Source organism: Elephas maximus, chromosome 2 (assembly GCF_024166365.1).
Source record: "Elephas maximus indicus isolate mEleMax1 chromosome 2, mEleMax1 primary haplotype, whole genome shotgun sequence".
In the NCBI taxonomy this organism is placed as follows: Eukaryota; Metazoa; Chordata; class Mammalia; order Proboscidea; family Elephantidae; genus Elephas; species Elephas maximus.
The window spans coordinates 204,683,745-204,692,732 of record NC_064820.1 but is presented as its reverse complement, the minus strand read 5'-3'; the positions used below and the strand labels follow the sequence as shown (position 1 = coordinate 204,692,732).

General features: G+C 40.1%; 1 pseudogene; it reads right to left on the bottom strand.

The window, feature by feature from the left end:
* Positions 1-2,159: 2,159 nt before the first annotated feature.
* On the bottom strand, positions 2,160-5,430 carry LOC126067612 (olfactory receptor 2T3-like; annotated as a pseudogene).
* Between the last annotated feature and the right edge of the window lie 3,558 nt (positions 5,431-8,988).

The window sequence follows — 8,988 nt, the reverse complement described above, 5'->3', positions numbered from 1 at the left end:
GTTAGCAGCCCAGTACTTAACCATTGCACCACCAAGGATTCTTCTACATGTATACAGTACTAATTTAATGATAAAGAAACCAAGATGGCAGTGAGATAAAATAATCTGATTATGTGAATTGCTTTGTAATAGATCTAGGACTTAGCCTCAGGCCTCTCTGACTCTGCAATCACACTATACTTCATGACTTGGAGGCAAACATGTTGGGAAGAGACACTAGGAGTGTAGAATGGTACAAAGCAACAAAGGGAACTAACACATTGGAGCGGGTAGTATGAGCTGTCTGTGCATATTGCCCCACTTGATTAAGATGTTTTGCTTTCTCATTCTTAAAATGTTGTAAGGTGAACCCCGTGGGCTTATGGAAACTCACAGATGCTTCCCGATCTTTAGATTTTAAGTAGAAAGTGCAGGTCTCAAACTCAAGACTAACTGGTTTTAAATTCTATCCCCTCTGACTTATTCCATCAATTGCCACAGTCACCCAGCCTAGTGGTAACTTCAAACTCAAGATTTTAGTTTTTCTTTGCACACTCTCCTTCAGGGTGACAGATAGATAAATAAAACACAAATTTCTGAAAAAATACAATAATATGTAAGACTTATTAATAATATCAATAATGTAATAAGGATAACTAACATGATTAGGAACCCTGGTGGCACAGTGGTTAAACCACTTAGTTCCTAACCGAAAGGTCAGCAGTTCAAACCCACCAGTCCTCCGTCCGAGAAGATGTGGCCATCTGCTTCCCTGAAGACTTACAGCCTTGGAAATTCTATGGGGTAGTAGGAGTTGAAATTGACTCAACGGCAATGGGTTTTTTTTGTTTTTTGTCTTAACATGGTTTAATTAGTTTTTCATCTATAGTTTTTCTTTGGGCGGCTTTACTCCTTCTACTTCTTTAATTTAACTGATCTCTAAAATTAAAAATACCTCTAGACAAGCTTCTCTTACTTTTCTGGTTTTTTTTTTTTTTTAATCTGACTTGGTGGGATTATTTCCAAATTCAAACACATTCCTTTCATGCACTGTAGAAAGAATCATCAGTTGAGAAGCAGAAGTATTTAGCTCAGGTTTAATAAAAGGAAAGTGCTTATCAGTCGATTGAAAATGTAGTAGATATGGAAGCTCCAGAGTTCCACTTCTTGATAGTAAATAAGGCAAGGTCAGGGTTCTGTGCCAAGTATACTAACTTAATAGGTTTGGAACCCAAAACACCTTGCTGCACATTAATATGAGAAAATATATTTCTTTCCCAATTTCTTGATTCCCATAAACACTAGACTTAAATTATTTTGTTTATGAATATAATAATGATTTGATTCTACTGGTAGATTTGCAGCAGTAAATCTGGATATGTACATGAGGTTCGTAAGAAGTAAGAACAGTGACAGATCTAAAACCATTGTGTTATTTGTTCCAGTTTCAGAAGGAAAAGGCTGAGATTAAGATTTCCTAAATCTCCACCCTCTCCAAGACTTTTATATTTTAGTTAAAGCCTAAAGAATCTAAGTATTCAACCACAATAATTTATAGCTTTATGACTTGTGAACCCAAATCAACCTATTAACTCTCTTGAAATTTAATGTGGATTGATATTTGATCTGGATAGTTTTAATGGCCAAATACTATTGAAAACATTGGTATTTATGAATCTCACTTTCAACACTTGAGCTAAAAACAAACAAAACATGTTCAGATGCACTTACTGAAGTTACAACCGAAGACACATGAATGCAGTGGGTGGCACAAGTGAACTGTGATTTGAAGACTACTGTAAAGCAAAGAGACATTCAACTCCCCTCCAGGTTTCTGCTACTATATGAAATCTTCACAGTGATCCACTTTCAGGGTTAAAATATTTGACTCCCCAAATCTCATATTAAAATGGTCAATGAAGTTGGGATGGGGGATAAGATACAGGACACCCTCTATGGTCTTATGTCAACTATTGCACCAGAGACAACAGAACTCTGAGAATCTTAAATATAAGAGATAAATCAGGATGAGTAAGCAGCATGGAGGAGAAATACCACATACATGACAGGGAGAGAAGATCTGGGAGGACTTTGTGCTGGGGTCCAGGAAGCAGAGAAAAGAATGAGATGAGAGATAGGGAGGGGAGGAAGAAGGAAGAAGAACAGGAAGATGGTCTTTCTTAGGTTTTCACATTTCCCACTTTTCTCAGTCTCATCCCTGATGACATCATGCTTCTCAGAGCCTCTATGACTTCTTTGTTCCGGAGGCTGTAAGCAAGGGGGTTCAGCACAGGGGTGATGATGGTGTAAAAAGCAGATACCATCATATCCTGCTCACCTGTGTGGTAGGGTGTGGGGAGCATGTAGGTGTAGATGGAGGCACCAAAAAAGAGCAATACTACCACCATGTGAGAGGAGCAGGTGGCGAGGGCCTTCCTGAAGCCCTCAACTGAATTCATCCCGTGGATAAGATGCAGGATGAACCCATATGAGGTGGAGATGATGGAGACAGGGACGAGGAGCATAAGGACACAGCATGAATACATGAGAGTCTTGTATAGGAAAATGTCAGAGCAGGAGAGCTTCAGCAGAGCTGGGGCTTCACAGAAGAAGTTCATGATTTTCCTAGAGTGACAAAAGGGGAAACTCATGGTAATAGGGTAAGCAACAAACCGTCAACTGTTCCCAGGAACCAGCATCCAGACACAAGGAGCCGGCAGACTTTCTGGTTCATGAGCAGTAGGTAATGGAGAGGTCTGCAAATGGCAGCATATCAGTCATAGGCCATGGCAGCCAGGAGGAAAAACTCAGCTCCAGCGAGGGTCAGATAGAAGAACACCTGGACCCCACAACCTAAGGGGGAAATTGTATTATCTCCCATGACCTGGTCCATGAGCATCTTGGGGATGATCAAACATATGTACATGAGGTCCATGAGAGAGAGTTGGCTAATGAAGAAATACATGGGGGTGTGAAGGCAGGACTCCCTGTGGATTAGGAGGATGAGAAGGGCGTTTCCAGTTAGGGCCATCAAGAACAAGATGAAGGACAGACTGTAGAGGAGGACTGCATGCTTTGTTGAACCAAAGAGCCCCACCAGGATGAAATCAGTGCTTGAAGTTTGATTTACTGAGCTCATGGTCCAGCTTCCAGTTTTCACCTGGGGAAGAAAATAAGGGTCATTGTTTTCAAATGTTCCCTGTATATGTTACTGTCCTAACCTTTGTCCAGTAGGGCATGTGCTTTTAGCTATTTTTACAAAGTGAGATTGAACCGATATGGGATCATGACATCAAATACCAGTGAAGCCGCACCAAAAATTGGTTAGAAGTAGGGTCAGGTATCACATACACCTGGGAGGGTGCATCCCTTGTGAGCTGTATAAAGGCAAGGCATTTAAACTCTTTAAGTCTTATTTACTTCCCCTGAAACTGAGAATTTTATAGGACTCACCTCATGGGAAGTTATAAAGACTAAATGAAACAATGCACATTAAGTCTGTAACACAATGTGAGTGTTAAACAATTCACTAAAGCTCCCATTCCACTTTTAGTACAGTGGCACTCAGTAATAGTAGTAGTAGCTGATGCTAATCGCTTATTAATATCATTAATAGTACTAATATCATAATTGAAATTCTCTGAAAAATTGGAGGTCCTTTGAAATCTCCTCAAATATCATCTACCCATCATATCTCTCTATTAACACCCTTACCCTCACTAACACATCTTGATTGTACTCGACTCTTCCTCACATGATTGAGCTCAATAAACAGCAGCACTCTGCATCAGGAGCAGAGGGGGAGCCCAGGTGCTGGGGAAGAGCAGCTCAGGGCTGCAGGGGGCAGGCAAGGAGAGCAACAGTGTGCTGGCTGGTCCCTTTCATGATGGAAATGGGGATTAATTCGGCAAATGAAAATATAATCTTCTTCCTCAAAGTCACAGATGAGAAACCGTAAATGCTGTAAATAGTAAGTTCTTAGTTGGAAAAAGAATTAAGTCATTATTTGTTTTCCCTTTGCAGATACTATTTATCTCCCAAAACAGCTCTTAATATGTTAGACATTTTGTACACACCGTAGAATGAAGTTCAAGGGCTGGATGGAGCAGTTGAATCATAAAACACACAAGCCACAGCCCTACACCCCAGCCTAGGCGTCCCTCCAGGTCTGCATCTCCCTTTACTTAGAAAACTAGTAAAATTTCCCACTCTATAAATTTGCGGCTTAGCTCAGCAACTGCCTTGCCTGAATATTTCAATTTTAATTTCCCAGTTGAAATGCTTGAGTCAACACCTCTGTCTTTAAAGGAAGAGAATTAAGTTCTCAGCCATGGAAAGGTCAGGAGCACAATGACCAGACCTAGCCTACCTCAGTGTGGCTATGTCCTAGATTAATGCTTAGTGTTGCTATATCCTCTATTGATGTGCAGAGCAAAATACGTGTAAAACTAAGACACAGAGAAGTATGAATAAAATATTTTGCACCTAACTGCAGTCAGAATAACATAAGAAATCAAACAAGAATCAGATGGTTATTTTGAATGTTTGTAAAGGCCTGAAGAGATACAATAAAAAACCACGTTCCAGGCAGAGAGAGGAATACAAGGAGTGGAGAGCTCATACCTTTTTTGTTCACTTTCCTATTTCCATTGGAATCCTCAGCCTAATGTGGTTGGGATTGGATGGAGGAGGCCAGGAGTCACGAAATAGAATATCATATTGGAAAAAAAAGTTTGACTTAAAGTTCCAAAAACTTGGATTCAAGTATTACCTTTGCTTCTAATTCAATGTGAAATCTTAGTCCAGCCTTTAAAATCTTGTGTCAGCTTCTCAGAATTAAACAAAAGAAAACATGTTATGTACTTCTACGCGTTTTTGGCTGTCAAGACAAGGAGGGGGTATCCTCTATACTATGCCCTTAATCTAAAAGGCTCAGAAAATTGCCTTGAAGATTAGTCCTATCAAACACCGAGTAATGCTTCTATCACTTTGTGCAAGTGGATCCTGACACCAGGAATCAGAACCAGTACCTTCCCTCCTTTATGGGAGCCCAGCCTCCCCTCCAATTTACTTCCCACCAAGGTCTCATACTGCCTTCTTCAACTTGGACACCTTCATATTTTCTGTCATAGCTTCTCTCATGCTATGTCCTTGCTCCACATTCACTCGCTCCAGTTCTGTCTAGATTTTAATATTCCACAAATGCTCAGCTTAAATGACAACTTCCGCATGAAGTCTCTCTCTACTCAATCATTGAGAAATCTCACACCTCTGAAACATCACAGGACTTTGAATTCTCTCACAGATTTTATGTTTTGTGTTCTCATAGTTGCTTTTTTAAAGTTTCAACCAAAAATTCAAAAGTAATGATATAGTTTAAAATGTGTATTAAAAGGAAGAGTCTCTGAATTCTGAGAGGCCGCAGGATGAGAAGCATTTTCCAGAACACATGGTAGGCATAGCTGTAGGGCAGGACAGCCTCTGGTGAGACCTGGGGCTAGAGGTGGAAGAACTCAGCCACTGACAGTCTCAGCCTGTCAGGGACCAGGCTGATGGAACCAGTACCCAGCCCCCAGTCTCCCCCTAGCCTCCAAATCTTCCACTGAGGTCTCCTATTGATCAAATCACCCAGAAGGTTATGTAGACCCCTCATGATCACAGGGCAGACGTGGAAGGGCAGATAGACATCAAGGGGCAGGGCAGAGACCCCAAGCATAATGGAAAAATGAGAAATTGCTCATCTTTCCTTGCTTTTACATTATGCAAATTACTACTTTGTATCAAAAATTTTTTAATGTTAATAATTTTAACCAATAAGTCCCTTCTTGGAATCTCTCCTACAAAAATAATTACACGTAAAGAAAGATATATGTATAAGACACTCAGTTTTGAATAATAATTTTTATTTTTTTATTGTGCTTTAAGTGAAAGTTTACAAAGCAACTCGGTCTCTCATACAAAAACTTATATACACCTTGCTGTGTAACCTAGCTGCTTTCCTTCTAACGTGACAGCACACTCCTCCTCTCCACCCTATACTCACCATGTCCATTCAACAGCTCTTGTCCCCTTCTGCCTTCTCATCTCATCTCCTGACAGGAGCTGCCACATAGTCTCATGTGTCTACTTGAGCCAAGAAGCCCAATTCTCATCAATATCATTTTCTGTCTTATAGTCTAGTCCAATCTCTGTTAGAAGAGTTGGCTTCAGGAATTGTTCAGTCTTGGGCTAACAGAGGGCCCAGGGGGCATGACTTCTGGGGTCCCTCCAGTCTCAGTGAGACAATTAAGTCTGGTCTTTTTACTAGAATTTGAAGTCTGCATCCCACTGTTCTCCCGCTCCATCAGGAATTCTCTGTTGTGTTCCCTGTCAGGGAAGGCACTGGTGGTAGCCAGGCACCATCTAGTTCTTCCAGTCTCAGGCTGAGGTAGCCTCTGGGTTACGTGGCCCTTTCTGCTTCTTGGGCTTATATTTACTTCATGTCTTTGGTGTTCTTCATTCTCCTTTGCTCCAAGTGGGTAGAGACCAATTGGTGCAACTTAGATGGCAGCTTGCTAGCATTTAAAACCCCAGATGTGACTCACCAAACTGGGATGCAGAACCTCTTCTTAAAACATTTTGTTATGCCAATTGACCTAGATATCCCCTGAAACCATTGTCCCCAAACCCCTGCCCCTAGTACTCTGGCTTCAAAGAATTTGGTTGTATCCGGGAAACTTCTTAGCTTAGCTGTGCTGACCTCCCCTGTGTTGTGTGTTGTCTTTCTCTTCACCTAAAATAGTGCTTGTCTGCTATTTAATTAGTGAACACCCCTATTCCTCACTCTCCACCCTCGTAACTATCAAAGAATATTTTCTTCTGTGTTTAAACTTTTTCTTGAGTTCTTATAATAGTGGTCTCATACAATATTTGTCCTTCTGCAAGTGACTAATTTCACTCAGCATAATGCCTTCCAGATTCCTCCATGTTATGAAATGTTTTGTGGATTCATCATTGCTCTTTATTGTTGCATAGTATTCCATCGTGTGAATGTAACATAATTTGTTTATCCATTCATCCGTAGATGGGCAACTTGCTTGCTGCCATCTTTTCACTATTGTAAACAGTGCTGAAATGGGTGTGCATATATCTATTGATGAGAAGGCTCTTATTTCTCTAGGATATATTCCAAGGAGTGGGATTGCTGGATTGTATGGTAGTTCTATTCCTAGCTTTTTTAAGGAAGTGGCAAATCAATATCCAAAGTGATTGTACCATTTTACATTCCCACCAGCAGTGTATAAGTCTTCCAGCCTCTTCACAACCTCTCCAACATTTAATATTTTGTGTTTTTTGGATTAATGCCAGTCTTGTTGGAGTGAGATAGTATCTCGTTGTAGTTTTGATTTGCATTTGGTTTTTAATGGCTAATAACCTTGAGGATTTCCTTCAAGATATAGGCGCTTGAATGTCTTCTTCGGTAAAGTGCCTGTTCATATCCTTTGCCCATTTTTAATTGGGTTATTTGCCTTTTTGTTGTTTGCAGTAACATGTAGATTTTAGACATCAGATGCTGATTGGAATTGTCATAGCCAAAAGCTTTTTCCCAGTCCATAGGTAATCTTTTTACTCTTTTGGTGAAGTCTTTGGATGAGCATAAGTGTTTGATTTTTAGGAGCTCCCAGTTTTCTAGTTTCTCTTCTGGTGTTTGCACATTGTTAATAATGTTCTATATACTGTTTATGCCATGTTATTAGGACTCCTAGTAATTGTCTCTATTTTTTCTTCCTTGATCTTTATAATTTTAGATTTTCTATCTAGGTCTTTGATCCATTTGGAGTTAGTTTTTGTGCATGGTGTGAGGAATGGATCTTGTTTAATTTTTTTGCAGATGGTTATCTAGTTATGCCAGCACCATTTGTTAAAGAGACTGTCTTTTCCCCATTTAACTGACTTTGGACATTTGTTCCAGAAGCTGTAAATGAGGGGGTTCAGCAAAGGGGTGATGATGGTGTAAAAAGTAGACACCATCATGTCCTGCTCAGCTGTGTGACAGGATCTGGCCAGCATATAGGTGTAGATGGAGGCACCAAAAAAGAGCAGCACTACCACTGTGTGAGAGGAGCAGGTGGCGAGGGCCTTCTTGCAGCCCTCAGCAGCATTCATATAAAATTGAGAATTTTATAGAACTGCACATTAAGTGGAAACCCTGGTGGCATAGTGGCTAAGTGCTATGGCTGCTAACCAAGCAGTCAGCAGTTTGAATCCTCCAGGCCCTCCTTGGAAACTCTATGGGGCAGTTCTACTTGGTCCTATAGGGTCGCTATGAGTCGGAATTGACTTGATGGCTGTGGGTTTGGTTTGGATTTTTGGCCATATGTGGATGGACTTATGTCTGAATTCTCAATTCTGTTCCATTGGTCTATGTATGCTTCGATATACCAGTACCAGGCTGTTTTGACTACTGTGGAGGTGTAATAGATTATAAAATCAGGTAGCGTGAGGCCTTCCACTTTTTTCTTCTTTTTCAGTAATACTTTAATTATCCAGGGCCTCTTCTCCTTCTACATGAAGTTGGTAATTTGTTTCTACATCTAATTAAAAAATGTCACTGGAATTTCAATCAGGATTACATCTTACCTATAGATTGCTTTGGGTAGAACAGACATTTCACAATGTTGAGTCTTCCTGTCCATGAACAAAGTATATCTTTCCACATGTGTAGATATCTTTTGGTTTCTTGCAGTAGTGTCTTGTAGTTTTCTCTGTACAGGTCTTTTATATCTCTGGTTAGGTTTATTCCTAAGTGTTTTATCTTCTTGGGAGATATTGTAAATGGTATTGATTTGGTGATTTCCTCTTTGATGTTCTTTTTTTTGGCAAAAAGGAATCCAATTGATTTTCGTATGTTTATTTTGTATCCTGATATTCTGCTGAACTCTTCTTTTAGTTTCAGTAGTTTTCTTGTGAATTCATTAGGGTTTTCTGTGTATAAGATCATGTCATCTGCAAATGAAGATACTTTTACTT